The 19,547-nt window shown below is 40.2% G+C and overlaps 1 long non-coding RNA gene across 1 annotated transcript; it reads left to right on the forward strand.

Annotated features, from left to right (window-relative positions):
- The first annotated feature begins 3,575 nt into the window (after nt 1-3,575).
- LOC126489503 (uncharacterized) lies at nt 3,576-11,365 on the forward strand. The gene is made up of 3 exons (XR_007588946.1): nt 3,576-8,254; nt 8,764-8,959; nt 9,486-11,365. It is a non-coding gene; the product is annotated as an uncharacterized lncRNA (long non-coding RNA).
- Nucleotides 11,366-19,547: the final 8,182 nt, after the last annotated feature.

The raw sequence follows: 19,547 nt of genomic DNA on the forward strand, positions 1-19,547 counted from the left end.
ATAGGGTAGAGTAGAGCTAGGTGGGGAAAACTAAACTGAATGCTGGTAGAAAGAAGGCAGAGTCAGAAAGAAGCGATAGAGCTGCCACCGGAGACAGACACGTTGAAATTTTGCTGGTAGGCCACAATGTCATGGTGATACACAGACTAATGGAGATGGGTTAAATTAAGATGTAAGGGTTAGCCAATAAGAGGCTAGAGCTAATAGGCCAAGCAGTGATTTAAATAATCTAGTTTCTGTGTGATTATTTCAGTGCGGAGCAGCTGGGAACCAACAAGCAGCCTCCTACAACAAATATGTACGAATATAACAGAGAACAATGTTAACATATATAAAGTTATACTATGATGCGTAATACACAACCTCATTTTAATGAATGCTAGTTTTGTGGTAGCACTCTGTACAAAGCATACTGAATCCATTTCAGGGACACTGACTTAGTGACCTAAGCATCCTCGGATAATTGGCAGATTTTGAGCATTTCTGTTTCCTCTCTTCTAAGGATAGGTAAGGAAGAATTGATGAGCTGTTTCTTAAAGTACAGAGCTCTGCATATGAAAATATTAAAGATACCTTTTAAATATAGAAGGTAGATATTTTTGTTTGTTTCGAAACAGAGCAGTGAAAAGACAGCTTTCTATTCTTTTAAGAGATTGTCCTCTAGAAAGAATAAATATTATACTGACTTTTTAAATCCCTCAAGAATATTTGGATTAAATTCTGATATGAAAACCGTTTTCTTTACCATGTAAAGAGATGTTTAGATAAAATATATTGAAAAATAATCAAAAGCAGATTCTTGTACGAATATGAGAGACTAGAGTTAATATCCACCAAGCTGTGCTCGCCTTTCTCTGTCTATCTCTGTTTCTTTATCTTTGGGTTATTGTCTTTGTCTCTCCATCTCTGACTCACTGTCTGTCTCTCTCCTGGTAGCATATTGCTAGTTAAAAATGGAAAATGTGTGCTTCAAAAGAGCCTGGAATCTTGGGATCTAGTTCCTCTCCTGCTGTCTAGGTAACTATATGGGTAAGTCTTGCTACATTTTAAGGTTTAATTTCCTTCCTCATAAAGTGAAGTTATTAGCTCAATAATTTTGTGATGTTGTTGAGCACATCACTTTTTATAAGACCTTTCAATGAAACAATTAAAATATATAAACATATATGTTAATTACTAATGGGATAAATTTTTGGAGCATGTGACTGATATAAAAAAAAGTACCAAAGATAAAAACTTACTTTGTCAGTCTTCCTCCCTCTCTCTCTGGTGGCAGATTTTCAAATACGATTGAGAAAAAGGGACCATAGATACTAACAAAACAAGAAAACAATGGTTTATAATGCTGAATTATCCTTTTATTTCTAAATACAGCTTGGACCCAAGAGTCCTCAATTAGGAGTCAGAACAGGCAGCATAAAACAGCCAGAAATGTGATTTTAATTGCTGTTCTCATAGTTAGAAATGTGAAGTCTCATTGCCATTTTACCCCATCAGATGGTCTGGGAGATACAGAGATTCGGCATAGCCATTATTCTCATCAAATTGTTTAACTCTGCGAATCTTTAAGAGAGACTGACCCAAAAGCCTAATTGGTTGAAGCAGGGACAGCTTCATAATACTTTGAAACAACTTGACACTTGTAATTAATTAGAGAAGAATCCAGACAGAACACGGAACCTTATTTAGAAAGAAGAGTTGAAAGTTTTCTAAATCAAATTATGTCACAGTTAACTTTATTCACAATAAGGTTATGCAATGTAACTATTGAATCAATAGTTCTAATGAAAGTGTTACTGGCTTCCCAGTACAGTTGTGCACTGGATGAAGCAGGCTAATGTAACCAGACATGGCTCCAGGATGCTGCAGCTAGCTGTGGTGTGTAGAGGGACCACTGAGCAATCCAGGGTGCATCAACTAACCCAAGGAGATGTATGTATGCCAAGTCCAATTGCTCAGGCAAATCCCAGTTTTTCTATGCAGATTCTCTCTGCTAATGTCTGATTGACCAAAGTCAATCATATGACCGAGTTCACAGCTCAGGTTCTCAGAAGCATAGTTCATTTATCTTAAGACTATGATAATTAACATTGTGGATATGCAGTATTTCAGTAATAGAGTAAAGAAGATGGGTTATCAGTTTTCTTTAGGACAATTTGACTTATATGTGTCAGAGTAGAGAGGGAGACAAAGGCACGAAAGGTTTCTTGGGGTTGGGGAAGAGAAGCAGAGCTCTGAGGCAGTCGATACCTTATTTCTGTTGTCACTGCTGAAATAATTTCTTCAACTCTACATTACTAAGACAACAGTACTTCTGACAAATTTTACAGGCAAATTGTTATGCACCACCAGCAATGACTTTGATGTTACTATATCTCATAATAAATTCTTACCTTATGTGACCTAACAGTGGCATCTGAGACTATTGGACACTATCTTCAGAAACCTATCACATGGATCCATCCAACTCCAAGCAAAAACTGGGAAAACAAGGTGTCCATGTCTCTACAGGAATGATCTATGTCTTCTCCCAAGGTTCTCAAAGACGATCTGGGGCTGTTAAGTTCCACAATTATGGGTTGCACATCCCTGTGTCTTCCATATACAGATGCTGTTACCTGAAGTTGAAAAGCCTTTAAAATAGGGATGGAAGTAAATGAATACAGGGAGAAGAGAAAACAAAGAGTGGCCGTTCGTAGGACGGCCGGTAATTAGGAGACTCTGTAGTGTGGGCTCCATGCACTAACGACCTGAGCAAGTGTGGTTCAAACATTTGTGCGCAGAGGCTGGATCTGAAAGATAGGAGCCATAAGAATAGCACCCACCAGATAGGATTGTTTTGAAGACAAAATTAATATGTATGAGGCACTGAGAACAGAGCTTGGCACATGGAAAGCCCAGTAAGTGTCGGTCATTATTATTTCATGAATGGAACACAAATTCTAAATAATATAGAACTGAAAGTAAAAGTGATAGTAAATTTATAAAATTTTAAAGCCCCTCTCATATAAAGCCCAGCGCAATGAGGAAGTCTTCCTGTTAATGTGCTTTATCACTGGTATTACAGAAACAAATAGGCATCAAACAAAAGAAAAGTAAAAACAGAAATGTTTTTACTTTGCACATGTGGCCCTTTGGCTAGAAGTGAAGATTTGTTTTGAAAGTGGATCCAGGGAAAGGGAGTACAGCCGCTGAGTGGGTGCACTTGGGACACAGTTGGAATCGCACACCACATTGCTTTCTTGAAACTGTTTAGTGTCAAGGGACAGTACTGAGGGTCCTAAGCCCATGAACTAGAGGCTTCCTCAAACTCAGCCCCCCTCCCCCCCACCCTGCTGCCATGAGCCTCAGTGATAGAAGCCTTTATTCCTGTCTGTCATGGGGTGTTACCCCTGCTGCCTCCTTTGTCTCTGTGACAGCCAATACAGCCAACTGAACCAGGGTGGCTTTCCAGTTATGTGGTGTGCTTGCTTGCAGCTACTACTTGTGACAAATGTGGTCTTGAATGAGTGGGTGGGGCTTTGAAAACACTGGGGGTGCATGGGGAGGACACTGATAAATTTCCTGAATGCAATTCGGGTGAAATGGCATAGGAGGTTAATTGTCTGATTTATTTAAAGGCTTTTAGCTGCTATACAGAAGAAATTACCACCCTAAACACAGCCCCAAATTACTCTCGGAACACTAAGTGATAAAATCAGAATTGGGTCACAGCGGCCTGGCTTTTCAGAGAACAATCATTTCCAGGGGGAGAGGTCAGAGCTTTTCGAGCAGAGGTGAATGAGTTGGGACAGTTGGCTGCTAACTTTGACTTTGAGTCAGGATATTACAAGGATTGACCCTTGTAAATGTTCCTGAGGAAGAGACCAGCCAGAAACTTCTCCTGTTGAACTAAGGAAAACATCAGCCAGCTTCACATTGGTAAGGTACAACTTCTGAACAGGCCTTTAAAAGGCTTCGGGCCCCCTCTCACCCTCCCCCAACCTTATCAACTGCTTCCTCCCCCTTTGCATTCCCCTGGGTGAATTCCTTAGTCTTTATCTCTCCCTTTTCTTTCATTTGCCTGTTTATCTCAAAAATCCTTTAATAGCCCAGAGTGAAGCAATTCCCACGCCGGGAAAGGCTGGGAGAACTTACACTGGAAAGACAGACAGACAGGCATCCTAGTAGCCCCAGAGTAAACACGCATTACTGTGTCTGCTGCAGCAACTTCCCGAGGCCTCCCCTTTAGGAGTGCCCAGCCCTACTAGTTATTATTCTGGTGATTTGGGATAAATTACTTTAATTCTTATAGCCTTACTTTTCCAATCCGTAAATCTGGCATAATGCTTCATTGGGTTGAAGGTTAGAGAGAAGGAGCTTGCAAGCAAGGAGTGTGAGCCGTTTGTTGTAGCAGCGATAATAACACCTATGTTATGCAGGGAGAGGAATGTTGGCCAGAAGGAAAGATAAACAGTACTAATGAAGATGAAGACGAATAAGAAGCATAAAATTGCTAAAAGTGGGGGGATATGGGTACCAGTTGGATGTGAAGGGCCACAGAGAAGCCACTGGTGTCCTAGGAGTTCCTGATTTTGGTATCTGATGCAGCTGTTGGCCGAGAGCGGAAATTCAGAGCAAATATCTGCTTTAGATCTTTGGTATTGATATTTCCTATAAAATATTCAGGCAAAGATGCTTAGAAGGTGATTTGGAACCTAAGTAGACAAAAGTCAGCAAATTTTAACAAATGTTTGCTAACCGCATGGACTGTTATGTAATGTGCAAAGTGATAGAAATAATGTTTACTTTATTGTTTTCTAATGGAGAAATATATGAAAATAAATGGACATATTGAATAACCACATAAGCTCTGGTAAGGACAATAAAAGATACGGTTGGAGTATCTGGTATCAGAACAGAGCTGTGATGAGGGTGAATTGGAGGTGGTGGAAGTATTGCACTCCCAGAGTGTCTCTGCTGTGGACTGCGGACATGGAATGGAATCCTTGCTGCTTGCCTTTCAATCCCTAGTTCTTGGAGCTGTGTCTGCATGTGGTAGTATGTCTTCTACAGCTGCGGAATAACTTATTGAAAGAACAACAAAAATAGTCTCATTGTGACTGTTCATAGAATGTACACTGGAGATCACAGAAACCTGGTCTTTAAAGTACTATGCTGAAAAAAATGTCAAATTTCTGCAGAGAATAAATATTAAGAGGATAAGAAAGATAACGTGATAATTAGGAATGTGTTTGGCGACAGGTAATAGGAAAACTTGACTGGGGTAGCTTACACTAATAGAAGGTGTTTTGTTTTGTTTTGTTGACACCTTTTAGAGACAAGCTTTCTCTATGTAACGCAGGTTTTTCTCAAACTTAACCTCTGTTGGCCTTTGGAGAGCTGGGATTATGAACTTGTGACACCACATTGAGCAGGTGGTTTTTTGATGTTGCTGTTGTAATTTTTTTTCCCACAAAACAATGGAGAGTTAGCTGGGACCTAGGAAGATAAGTGCAACGACGTTCAGTTTTTCCTTTCTGTTGCTATTTCCCTGTGGCCTCAGAGGAGAGGCTCCAGTCATCATTTCAAGCTCAGCAAAAGTAATGAAAAAGAGGCAGCAGTGATGTCTATGTCTTGTAGAAATAGGGTAGAATATGGAATTGCTAAGAACTGTTGTCATATGGCTATCAACTGCAGAGAGGTAATTTAGGAGAAGGGATTGGAGCATTTGACAGATAGCAACTATCTGCTACATTAAACAAGAATCATGTCTTCATGTGGATGGCTGTGGAGGGGAGGAAAGTTACTTTGCTTTGGAGAGAGCATTGATGGGTCGCCCTACACAGTACATGTATGGGCAGCGCTAATTGGACTTAGTCGGTTATAAAACAAAAGAAGGAGGAGGAGGAGGAGAAGAAGATTTGAGAGAGAAAGTTTCAAGGAGGCAAATTGGCAAGCAAATCAAACATCGCCAAGTTTGAGAAAGATGAGCTCTGAAAAGAGCTTATGGATTTGACATTTCCAAGGGCAGAGACCTTGCCCGTTATGCTCTGAGCTGTATTCCAGGCACCTGCTCCAGCACCAGAAACAGAGTAGGCAATTAATCACTGACTAGGGAAATTAATCTGCCTGTGGTGTATTAGATGTATTGCATGCATAAAGGTCTATATTGATCATGCAGTATAAATTAAATTCTAATTTTCTCTAAGTAAATACTTTCTGGAAAGAGTGAGCATCTAGAGAGTTATCCTCATATGCACATTAGAATCCAGTTAAGAGGAATAGACTACAGCTTATAAAAGATTGCCCCAAAGCTCAATGGAGCAGAGTAAAGGAACTTTCTGGAAGAACTTGTTTATTTTAATAGTTGCTCTTAGTAGATATAGGCATTGTTTAGTCATAAGAAAGTTGTTTATGTAATAGTTGTAACTATTAGTTTATAGTTATAAGGAATATTTTTAAAATTCCATCTTTAATATGATAGAAAATTCCTAAAGTATTTAGTTTAGCCAACATGTTCAATAAATATATTTCAAAGTCTTATAGAATTTACAGACCTCATTTAAAATTTTTCCCATTTTATTGGATTCTCTCAAAAATATTGAAGGTAACTATAGAACGTGTCATTGACCTTTCCCTAGCCCTTCATTTTGCCATTGGAAAAACTCAACATATTTTAAATAATTCATTCACATCGCACAAGTAGTAAGGGACTGAACGAGGGTGGGACACAAGTTTTAATTCCCAGTTCTGAGTTCTTTACCTAATATAGTTTGCATCTAAATACAAGGAATTAAGTTTTGTGTAATTGTAAAACCCTGTGACTTAAAACTCGTGGCTACAAGTGGAGAAAGCATATTTTATCTTGGTAGGTAAACTGACTTAAATATTTTACATTTTTTCTTTGCTTGTCTGTTTTTTGAGGGATGCAAGGGAACCATGGTGATGGGGACAACCTCAAGGAGTCTGGAATTGGTCCTCGAGCTCTGTAGATTGAGTTTGGGTCATCAGACTTGGTGACAAGTTCCTTTACTTAGAGTCATCTCTCTGGTTCTTGGTTAATGGATTCTCATAGAGATCCCTTGTCTTTGCAGAGACCAGTAAGAACGATGAGAGCAGAAAGTCTACCTTTGCCAAGTTTATCTCTTCCAGGAATACAGTGTTTGAAGAGGCGTGAAGGTCGAGTAACTGCAGTAACTTGGTTTTACCATTGGGGAATCACAAAGTTTAACTTCCTTTCAGTTTATTACATCCTCTGAATGTGGCTGAGCATTGTCTGTGAATTATTTTACTTGAGAATGAGGACAAATTTTATACAAGAGGTAAGTAAGGTGACTTGATCTCATTAGAGCCTGATTAGAATGCTTCCTGGAGAGCATATCTTCCTTATAGCTTTTGTGAGTGAGTGAGTGAGTGTGTGTGTGTGTGTGTGTGTGTGTGTGTGTGTGTGTGTGTATGTCTATATTTTTCACACAGAATCCTGCTATGTAGCCTGGGCTGCTCTCTTGAACTCATGATCCTCTTTCCACATCCTAGAGAGTGTTGGAACTATAGGCCATGCCACGCTGGACCTGTATCTCAATTTCAACTTTGAACTTTATCTGACTTCCCTCTATTTGCAATATTCTGCTCATTGCCATGAGCAACTAACACTTGTCCCTGAGTCTTTTTTTTTTCTTGTTTGTGGTGGGGAAGTATTGAGCTGTTTCCTTGGATCCTTCAAGTCTACCTCATCTTTGACCTGTGACATGGTAACACATGTACCTTCTTAAGAAAAACAGCATAAATGCTATCAGCCATTTGATTCGACGATGAAATCTAACTTTGCAGGCCTCGAGGCTGGACACACAGTTCTGAGATGTGGAGAAGGTAAATGAGAACTGCTGACCCAGGTGAGCAGTGGAACCCAGGGACTCACATGTCACTAGGTGACTCTGTGTGCTCCGAGGAGCTTTGCAGGTGAACTTGTGCATCCTGGAGATAGCACAGCTGTGTTCACATCTATGGCTCGTGTTTGGCCCGCCGCAGTGACACTCCAGAAGTGTGCCTCTTGAGAACTTGTTAATAGTTTATCTGAAACTGCTTTTGAATCAGCTTATTAATATTTTTTAGATTTATTTTATACCTTTCCTCCAGGGTGTAGGGTTGCGTGATTTTATTCATGCAGCAAACTGTTCTTCATGTTGTCTGTGTGTCAGCTGCTGGCCCCCAGGATGGAGAGATGGACCAGGCACTACCTTTCCAATTAAGGAATTTATAATCTAAAAGGAAGGTAAGACACATAAATTATGGAAGGGAAAGAAGTATGGTATAGGAATATTTATTAGTAATATTTTACATGTGAGTATATTTAGTGAAAAATAAGATGAAGAAACCATTAAGAGGATTAAGAAGATACAAGAAGGGTGGCCAAGAAGAAGAAACTTTCAGCAGAATGTAGTACACTCACATTCTGCATTGATGACCAGTTTCATTTGCAGAATTCTTATTTTGGAAATGAACAATTGCATGGCTGACATTCTGACAAGATGATCTTGTCATAAAGATATGGAGAATTTATTCAAAGGCAAGCATAATTCCTGGGGCTTGCCAGGTGACAAAATTCAGCCACTATAAACTGATGGATTTTTTTTTCCTAGCTCATGGTCCCTCATGTTTTGAGGACCACTACACAAATTTTTGTCAGTAAACTTGGGAATCATACAGATAACTTAGAAATACTAAAAATACAAACTAAAATCATGAAAAATATCATAACAAGGAGAACTTCAAATGTCTTAGGGAGATTTAACCCCCTGAGCTCTCCAAAGGGAAGCCATCTATGCGTGAGGCCTGTGATTGACATTTGATGTAACTTGAGGAGGACAAGAGCTGCAATCGTTCCAGCCACCAGGATGATATCTTCAGATTCTTTTCCTCTAAAGACACGATGCTGTGGAGCCTAAATTCTGAAGAGTAAGATGTAGGATTAAAATCTGTGAGTGTCAGTATCTCTTGCACCAAATAGTCTTTAAAAATGGTTGTAATGAAAGTAGATACATATTAGATGGATATGTCTTCAAGATTGACTTATCTACTACTTCTTGTTCCTCTGAGAATTAAAAGACAAATCTATTATGAATTTGTTAAAAACCTCTTACTCCCAAGGACTTTGTTAAACACTTGGCATTAACAGAGAACCTGATGTAGATTATAAGTAGCATTTTCTTACTAATCTAGTTGGTAAAAAGTAGTAACAGCTTTATTTAAAATAAGTTTTCAAAAAGTGAATAGATTTTTCAGATGTCTGAGATAAGTTTTAGTACAGAAATTTGAAGACCTACCAAAGTTCTTTTTCTGTAGGTCCTACAAATAAAATTGTGCAATTAATTTATCTGTACATTGAGAATGTATTGCCATCCGAAAAATTACAGGTGTATGGAATCAGAGGAGAAATGCTCTATTAATTCATCAAAAGGCAATGTTGTTCTCTTTTTCCTTCCTGCCCAATTTGTCCCCAACAGCTTTTCTTTTTCCAACGACCAACCTAATGTGTGATGTTACTGCAAGAAGTTGTCGGGAAGGCAGAGAACCCCAAGAGGTGGAGACTTTTGCTTTTAAAGAGCATGATATCCTACTTGAAAGAAAATTAAGATTTGAAAAGAATTTGAAACTGTTAGAAATTATTTCTGCCTCTCCGCTGGCAGAAATAATTCCAATCACCAAATCAGACAGAATTAAAGATGCCCATATTTAATGCAATGCTCCCGGGTGGGACCCGGAAAGCATGGAGAAGGGAAGAAGAGAGAGAAGAGGAGACCACGGGGAAACCGGAGAACACAGGTTCATTCTAGGGAGGCAGTGTAAGTAGACTGTGTGGGAGTGGTCTTGACCTTCCCTGGGGAGGGACTACCGTTTGGCGGGCCCTCTCGAGGAGGTGGAGTTTGGACCAAGGCAACTCCCAGGAGAGGGGGCTTGAAATAGAACTTTCTGCCCAGTATTCCAAAGATGGGTGCCAGGTGCTGGGATGAGGCCCCCGACTATAATAGTCCAGACTCTTTGTATAAAGGGGTGTTAGGGAGCTGGGGTGATGCTTTTGACCAAACATTCCAGGCTTTTTGGATAATGGGGTGCCAGAAAGCTGAGGTGAAGCCCCTCAACCAAACACTTTAGACTCCCTGGATAAAAGGGTGCTGGCTCAAGTCTGGCTGCTTTCTGTTGTCATGGGAGACATGGGAGTGGGGAGAGCTGGGAGTTGGTGGGCTCATGCTCAGTGAGAAGCGTGGCTGAAGCAGCATCTGGTTTACTGTCATCCTGGAGTCTCCAGGCAGCTGTTTCTTGAGGGAGATAGGAAGGCAGGTGGCTAGGAGGAAAAAAAAATATTGTTATTATTGGCGCTATGAATGCATCTGTAAGAGAACTGGAACAGATTTACATCTTGGTGTCATAGCAAAAAGGCTATTGCTTTAGGTTAAAAGGTGTGCACATTTTAGAAGACAAAGGGAGTTAGACAGTCTAAACCTCTAAAGATACACTTGAAACCTGTTAGTCGTGGACTATGAAGCCTGTTAAAGAAATATTCCTAACAGAAACCTCAGCTTATGATTTATAATAGACTGCCTTACTCAGCGTGCATGAATGGCGTGGAGGTTCTGGATTCCTACCCCAACATCACTAAAACAACCAAACAAATGAACAAACAACACAAAGTATAAAAGACCTGCATTAATAAAATGTTTTTTAATCATTATTATTTTTTAATAGTTTATTTAACTTTATTTTATGTGCATTGGTGTGAAGGTGTCAGATCTGGGAGTGGAGTCACAGATAGTTGTGAGCTGCTATGTGGGTGCTGGGAATTGAGCCTGGGTCTTCCGGAAGAGCAACCAGTGGTCTTATCTGCTAAGCCATCTCTCCAGCCCCCTAATAAAATGTTCATATCTCATCTTTTCTAAAATGATTCTCCATATTTTTATTGTTCTCTGCTCATTCACCTATACCAAGAAGAGATCACTTAGTTGCAGCTATTCTGTTGGTACAGTGTTGGCTGTAAATACTTCCACGTTGTGATGGAGAGGCAGAGAGAAGAGGGAACATTTACATTTTAATCCCTTTTGCAACCTTCTTCTGAGTCTTAATTCTGAGCTGTCTCTTCCCTTCAGAATTTAGGAATGCACCGAAGTGAAGGCACCTTTGGGCTTCTACCAGGGAGGGCTGTGGGCTTCTAGGGTTTGAACTTTTTCCTCCTTGCCTCCTGGAGAATGGTTTGTGCAGACTGCAAAGCCGGCAGAGGCCAGAGGCCGGCTTTTGGCTCCCTTCCCCCCACCCCTTCCAACTCATCACATCCTTATATAATCCAAGAAAAATCTGCTTTTGGTTAGGATGCAGTGGAAGGCAAAGTAAACTTTTTTTTTCCCCCTACGTTAAATGTTCCAAGTTTGTACGAAAGTTCTGTCAAAGCAACTAGCTAAACGGAGGCAGCTGGAAGTCATTAGGGAAACTTGCTGTGGACGCTGATTAAAGCGGGGTGGAATTTGCTCTCTCCCCCTCTCTCTTTTTATAGTACCCTAAGCAAGTTAGTGTTCCTTCTGAAATTCGAATTAGTCCTCTGACTGTGAGGGCTGGAGAAGTATTCTATTCCTTTATAACTGGATCCCACTCCCCTCATTTCCGAGGCCGTTACTGCAAATGAATAAATGAACGCGTTTGGAACTAACTGGTGTTCTGCCGTGCAAGCCTCTCTATCACCATTACACTTGCGTCTTCCTGGTCTTGGTCTGATTTGAAATGATCACCGCTGAGCAACGTTAACAACACTTTGTGGTTGCTTCCCTCGTCCGACATAAAAAAAACCGGAAGCCTAGTTTTTAAGAACCCAATTTTCCTCTCTGCTTTTCTTCTTTCACGGTTACACCACTTCTCATGACAAGAAAGAGTTACAAATGAGTTCCTCTAAGTTCCAGCTCTTATGGGTTCAGGCTCCAGAACGTTAAGGGGAGCGGCTGAAGTTACAGCCCATTGGACGACCCCTGTGGGCGGCGAGCCCAGGCCAGCCTTCATAAACAGGCCAAGACCCTGGAAAAAGAAACAAAGATAGTTTAAAAGCCAAGACTTGTGAAGTGGTGTCTCTTTAGGGAGGAGTCTGCTGGGAGGGCCGGGAAGGGTGCAGTCAGGGAGACCATGTTTCTATGGGGTGCATTTTCAAAAACTCTGAAAACAAGCTTATTGTCAGTTATAGTGGAGCAATGGATGTTGTCGTGGGCGGAGAAGTGCAGAATCAAATATCAAGACCTGAACGGGCAGCAAAATGAATTTACGCTATTGTTTGACTGACTGAGTCAGAGTTAATGAGAAACTGGGCTTCTGCAGACGCAGGAGGGGGCTGGGGGCACTGGGCAGAATCTTTCTCGACCCTTCTTAGCTTACAGAACAGCACAGAAAGCAAACAATGAAAGGCAACCTCTCCCTCGTGCTTCCTGGAATACCTATTAACGACAGTAAAAATTTAGATGTTGGACAACATCTTTGTTGTAAGAAACAAGTGAAGTCCCTACAGGGTCTCAAAAGGTCATTTTCATAACTCCCCATTGCCCTCTTACACACTCTATGCCACAAAGGTTTTTCTGTCCCTAGTTGAATTCCTGAAACAGTAGCTCTTTTGGTACTCTCAGATAAGGAAGCGTCTTGTGTTCTAGCCTAGCCTAGGCGGGCGAGGTGCTCTGGTGTCGGAGGCTATATACTGTGATAGTCTCCATGCTGGTGGAAGCTGGGACTTCTCACTGTCCCCTGCCCCAGGTCTGTAGGAGGTGGCTGCAGGAAGAGCTGTCTGCAGTTCCCTGACCTCCTGCCCTTCCCTTCCACATTTCCTCTGCTCTGAAAGGGGCATGGTGGTACGTGGGTGCCTTGCTGGAGGATACAAAGGAAAACGATGGGTTTAATCCACCCCTCGTGGAATTAGCAGACAGCTGTTCTTGCAGGGCTTGGTAGATCTTTAGAACTGAAACTTTTTCCCCCCGCTCCTGGCAAACAGTAATGCTTTGTTTGAAATATTTCCAACCTCCAACCCCCAAATCCACAAGGAAGCCAATCTTCAGGCCGTCGATTTATAGAGAAATCCTTCCTGCAGGCTGTATCATGGTTGCCCACTTATATGTCAATCTCCCTCTACTTGATGGTATGCTGCTGTGTTAAGGCTGCAAATCTCTCACAGTTACTTTGCATAGTGTTTAGAAAAGTTTAAGACTGACTCTTTTATTCTTTTATTGTTATTATTATTTATTTTACAATTTTATATGTAAGAGCTGTCATTACATTATTTTCACCCCGCACTGTACCCTTTCTAGCTAATCTGACATCTTCACATTCCAACACAAAATCACAGCCTCTTTGTTAATTGTAATTATTATATATGTTTGTGCTTATACACATGCATGGAAAAGTAAGCCTGTCGAGTGCATTTAGAGCTGTATATGTGTATATGTGTCTCTGGCCTACCCGTTGGGACTGGAGCACCTCAATCATAACACATCATTTCCATCAAGCAACAGCTGCAGCCTTTCCAGAGTCCACCTCCCCTGTCTTCCTTCAGAGGAGAGTTGGCTAGAGCTCCTGCCAGCCTGGGGCACAGCGGAGCTCTCTATGGCACCAGGGGAGATGCTTTGGCTGGTCTAAAACTAAAATACTTCCCAGCCCTGTCCCCTCCAGCTCACCAGTCAACCCCCAACTTTTGTAGCCTGGAAGTGGGTAGTCAAGCCAGGATAAATATATATATTTAATAAATATATAGATATTGCTATCTCATCGTTGTTTCTTTGTAAATGCTGTTGAACTTCACAATGGACTAAACTATGTTTAGGAACCAAGTTCTCAAGGCCTCTGAAAAACTAGAGAAAGAATCAATTTAAAAAAATCCTATTAAGGCTTGACTTCCTGTTTTCTTTTAGGCAAAATCATCAGAAAAGAATCAAAATTTCTTTTTCCTTTTAAACTTTTTTACCCCTTAAAGAACTTTAAAAAAATTAACATATAGTCCGTATTTTCACAAAAATCCTTCAAGCTGAACTAAACACATATAAATGCACACTATGTCCATGTATACACTAAACATATATAAACGCACACTATGTCCATGTATATACTAAACATATATAAATGCACAAGATGTCCATGTATGTACTAAACATATATAAAGGCATACTATGTCCATGTATGTACTAAACATATATAAACACACACTATGTCCACGTATATACTAAACATATATAAATGCACACTATGTCGACGTATGTACTAAACATATATAAACGCACACTATGTCCATGTACATACTAAATGCATTATTAAGACACAACTTTTGTTAAGGCTCACAAAACAAAACACCAATTTGGCTGCAGACAAAGTCTATAGTTGAGCAGACAAACTATTAGATTGATTAAAGAGATTTTCACACAAGGACAGTCTACTAATTTGCTGAGAATTGTATCTCAAGGTTAAAAAATTCTGGCTACATTCTAAAGCAGGGAAGATCAATTAGAACATTCATTAGATTCCTATTTACACTTTAATTGTCAACTCTGCTCATTTGTTGGAAGCCTTTTTTAGTCATTAGTGTCTGTCAGTAAGAAATATGTCTTAATTTCACTTACATTCATTTATTCATCCTTTCGTTCAATCAACAAACATTAATAATGTGCCGAGCGCGTTGCCAGGTATACAAGGCTGCTGATGAGCGAAGACAAAGCTTTGCCCTCAAGGACACACTCACCTCAGATCCCCATGTCATCAAAATTAGTATGGAGACATTCAGTTTTCCTAAAATTATAAAAATAACTGCCGGGAACAATAGAAACACACAAAAGGACCCTAATAAAAGTTTGTGCTTATTGTTCTTTTCTGCATGTAGTAATTAGCCCGTTTGCTTTTCAGATTTAAAGTATCTCGGTAGGCCTTGTTCCGACTGCCATTGGTCCTGTTTCCACTGCGGATTGTATAGTTCTTGAAAGGGGCACTCTGTGTCTCTATGCGGACTCTGGAGTACCCTGCAGAGTCAGAATATCTCCCACTTTCTGTCCAGGAAGAGGAGAGACCTCACGACGGTAATGAAGAGAACAGAAGCAGTTGCATTACTTAGACTCTGAGCAAGGAAGGTTTCTGAGCATAACTTCTGGACTGGGGTGGGGGATCTCTTACATATATAAATGGCAGAGGAAAGGGTGAGTTCTCTGTAATCACTGCTGTAGCACAGGTGCACTTCAGTTGCCTTTGGCATGGTTACCTTGGTGTCTCTCCGTCTCTTTTCCATGCTTTTGCATAGACTCTGGGCCAGAAATAGGCCATAGGCCTGGATTTCTGCTTTCCACTGACTGCATACTTCTAAACACTCAGCCATCAAATCACAGACAAAGGTCTCTTCTTTTCAAGTTACCTCATACAAGAACAAAAATTCATATTATAATGTCCATTCTAATTATTCAGTTTGACAGGGTACACAAATTGCTTCCTTTCACACATCATAGTCCAAATCCTTACTTAGAGAGGTCCATGAAATGTTGTGGTTTCTGATGTGGCAGACATGTGGCAACAGAGGCGACATGAAGTGGCAGCTCCTAGGCCAAGGCAGGAGACCTCATTTGGTCTGCCAAGAAAATTATCTATTTAATATTTTTGAATCTCAGTTTATTTATTATTTATTTATTAACAAATATTTATTTCGAGATATTTGCCAAGATAGATCAGTAGCCAGGGGTGCTTGCAATGCCTGCCCTAAGACAGTTTCAATTCCTGGAGCCCATATAAAGTCGAGAGGCATGAACTAACTCAACAAAGTTATCTTCTGACCTCTACATTCCTGCTGTGGTAATGTCCCCTTCCATGTCATACACACACACACACACACACACACACACACACACACACACACACACACTGAGACACTCACAAATAAATACAATATGTTCCTTTTACTTCATTTGAAAATCTGGAAACAGTTCAAACACATAGAAAGTGCAGAGACTGCTATGATCCATGGGCATACTGTCTTTGTTACAATTTAATGGTATTACCTTTAAATTTAATTAAATTATGTTATATTATTTGGCTATTTTTGAAAGTTCTTTTGTTTACTTAACATTTTATCTCCAGTCTCTTTATCATTAAATTCATGTATTTCCAATTTCCCTTTTCCTGTGTTTGAGCCTTTTGTTTGTTTTGATTTTCTACTATTTCCAATTATTCCGTATGGGACCAGTATGAGGGTCTGAAAGCGTCAACGGAGAGGTAGCGCTGAGTCTTCAGCTAATACTGCCCTTCCTGTTAGCAACATGCTCAGATTTGAGTCCTCAGAAAACAAGTGCCAAGATAGAGGTGGGTATCTAGGAAATTCATTTTGGAAGATGCTTCAGATGATGGGGAAGGTGTCTGGGGTGACAGAGAATCTTCAGTCCTGTGAGTTTGTCATCCATGAAAGAACAGAGGCCGAGTGGCTGACTTGGAAGGGCCTCAGGTCACAGCACAGTTCTGAGGAAACACCTGCTAGTTTGGTGGCGCTTCCCCAGGTAGAGGCTGGTAGTGGGAAAAGCAAAGTTTTTAAGTAGAAATGGGTCACCTACTACCAAGACCACATTTTAACATAAACTGGAATCATGGGAGGGAATTATTAGCTGGGGCTAGCATCACCTAAGTGTTGAAATAGTTCTCTTGAAAATGGCAGCAAGTCCTTCTCTGACTACTTATATGTGTTTGCATGTGTGTGTTTGTGCATACGGGCATCTGTGTGTTTGTGTGTTTGTATGTGTGTGTGTTGGTTTGTGTGTTTGTGTGTACATTTGTGTGTGTTTGTGTGTGTTGATGTGTATGTGGGGGCAGTAACCTCAGTCTCTACAGACTGGCAAAGGGTAGCAGAACCAGACTCTGACTTCTGCATCCAAGAACCTCTTAGAGCTGTGGCGGTTCCTGTGATCTTATTTTTCTTGCTAGAATGAACTTGCCCTCTCTCATTTGCTCTAGGGTTTCCATTTGATTTCTTTTGAGGCATGCTGTGTATTGAACAATTGTTTCAGTTTATTCTGTTTTATGATATATTTCTGCTTTACTTAAGAGGAATGAGTTTCTATTTCCTCCATCCTCTGCGTTATCAGAATCAGAAAGAATTCATTTTTCATCGGTAAAATGAATGCATAGAATCAACAAGAATCAATGATCTTCCTGCTTTGTCAGCTTAATTCTAATAAACAAAGCAAAAACAATGAAGCAGGATAATAATATTCATTGAGTGTGGTTCAGAGATAACCCAAGAGACAAGCTAAAAGAAGGGCCATGGAAAGATGATGGGCACAGTCTGAATCAATCTGCCAACTGTATCCCCAAAGTGTAGTTGCTGAGGATGCTTTACTCTAAGGGCATCTCTGAGGCTGAAGTTCATGGTTCAGTCATCTCAGTGTATCTTCCCTGAATGCCCTTGGCTTAGTCATCGTAGTGTATCTGGCCAAAGGTACTATTTAGGTTTGGATTTAAAAAGTTAAAGTATTAAACTGGATGTTTTAGAAAAGTGAGAACTAATATTTTTATTAGAGAAAGGGAGTTTAGTTCAATATCTAAAGATTTGAATTTTACATTTTACCAGTCCATGTATTTAGGTTGTATGCAATTTACCTTAATATACATCTCCATTAGTCTTACAAAGGATGGAAAGATAAAACTTGGACCAGGAATTGGAAGTGTTTCAACTTTAACTCATTTACATGGCCAGTGCATGATAACTTTCCTGGAAACTCAAGTTGTCTCTGCTGATGACCAAGAGTCTTCTGCATGGCTATTCACATCATTTTCTGACAACACCTATGACCATGGTAGAAAAAAAGGCAAGTGGTATCACAGTGAACATCTTATGGATTCCGAATTTGAAAACCCATCACCACCTTACAGAGGCCCACTTAGACTGTCTCACAATTACAGTTGCTCCTTATTAAAGAGGATTGCCTGTAAAACTTAGCTTCCTCTCTTCAAAGGAATCATGAAGTCTTCTCCATCAGTACTGAACTTTAAAGTGTAGATCTCAGTGTATGTGTTTTCTCACCAAGTCCTTGTAGTGCTTGTAGTTGATGGTTGTGCACATTTGGCCTCGAGAACAGAAGAGGAAGGCTCGCCCACAGTTGTTTTCACCGGGAGTTGAGTTTGTTGATCCAAGGTTCCAGGATTTCCTGTTCCTCTCTAGCATTTATGAATTCAACTTCCAGTTCCAAATTTGCAAAGACCACTTGAGGGTTTAAGTAATGCCTTTAATTACAATGGAAAGTATAGGCAATTGCATCTCATGAAGCTAACAATTACCCAAAGTGTATTATTAGAGAGAGTTATTGAAGTCTGTGTAGTTTGTGAAGCACCCATCAGAATAACTGGGGGCGAAGAGAGATAAACTAGATCGCAACAGTAAAGCTGGAAAACAACTTTGATTACGTCTAGAGTTATATAGTAATGATTCCAATTCTTGGGCATTGGGGTTCTTTGTAAAACATCCTTCCAGTCCCTTTTGCTTGCCCTTATTCAGAAATAGAGATACAGATGGTGTTTTCATTAACTTTAAAAATATAAACGCAGCGTGCTAATGTGGCAGCTTACTACACTTTTGAAGACATTAGTTTATGTAATTTTCAAAATTTCCCTGGGACATAGGTGATAATACTCCCTTGAGATGGAGTCTGGAAGAGATCAGCAATTGCCTGAAATCACGTACTTTAGATGCAGTAATGTTGATTGCACCCCATCTCTTCTGCTGGAGATTCTAAACTGAAAAGCCCATTATATGATCAAGTGACTAGAAGGTTGAAACAATTCTTCAGCATTTCTCTGGTGATTTTTAAAAAAAAAAACTATGTAAATACTCATAAGAATGACACTAGAAAATAAATACACTTATTCAAGAATACATACCGATATATATTTTTGTCTTTTCTTTCTTTCTCCCTCTCTCGTTCCCTCCTTTCTTCCTTCCTTCCTTCCTTCCTTCCTTCCTTCCTTCCTTCCTTCCTTCCTTCCTTCTCCCCCCCCTCCCCCCCCCCCTCCTCCTCCTCCTCCTCCTTTCTCTCTCTCTCTCTCTCTCTCTCTCTCTCTCTCTCTCTCTCTCTCCAGTCTGGCTGGACTGTTTTTCCCTGTTCATGTTTGTGGGATCTCACATCCTAAGGATAGTGATGAACAGTCTGAAATAAAGACAGAAAGATGTATTTGTAGTCAGATAAAGTTTGAATTTTTTTTAGTAGTACAACCCCTGTCAAGTTGTTTGGCTTACTTATTTGTTGAGTGGGAAAAAAGAAATAAGTAACCTAACAGGAGTTTTCAGAATAAACAAAGGAGACAGGATTTGTCAAGTGCCTGCCGCTGCAGGCACCGAAGACGTGAAGCTTGTTGTTCTGACAGTGGCACAAGTGCTGCATGGTTTCGACTCGGGCATTCTAGAGGTGGAGGTAAAACAATATCATGCTACATTTGAAACAACCTAAGTGGCTTCAATTGGCTGCCTTTATCCAGATTTTCAACACTCTGGTTTTCTATCTATATTTTTATTTGAAGTTCTAGGAGATGAGCTGGAAAAC

The sequence above is a fragment of the Alexandromys fortis genome, unplaced genomic scaffold, assembly GCF_014885135.2.
Source record: "Alexandromys fortis isolate MF-2015 unplaced genomic scaffold, M_Fortis_MF-2015_v1.1 scaffold_214, whole genome shotgun sequence".
Classification (NCBI taxonomy): domain Eukaryota; kingdom Metazoa; phylum Chordata; class Mammalia; order Rodentia; family Cricetidae; genus Alexandromys; species Alexandromys fortis.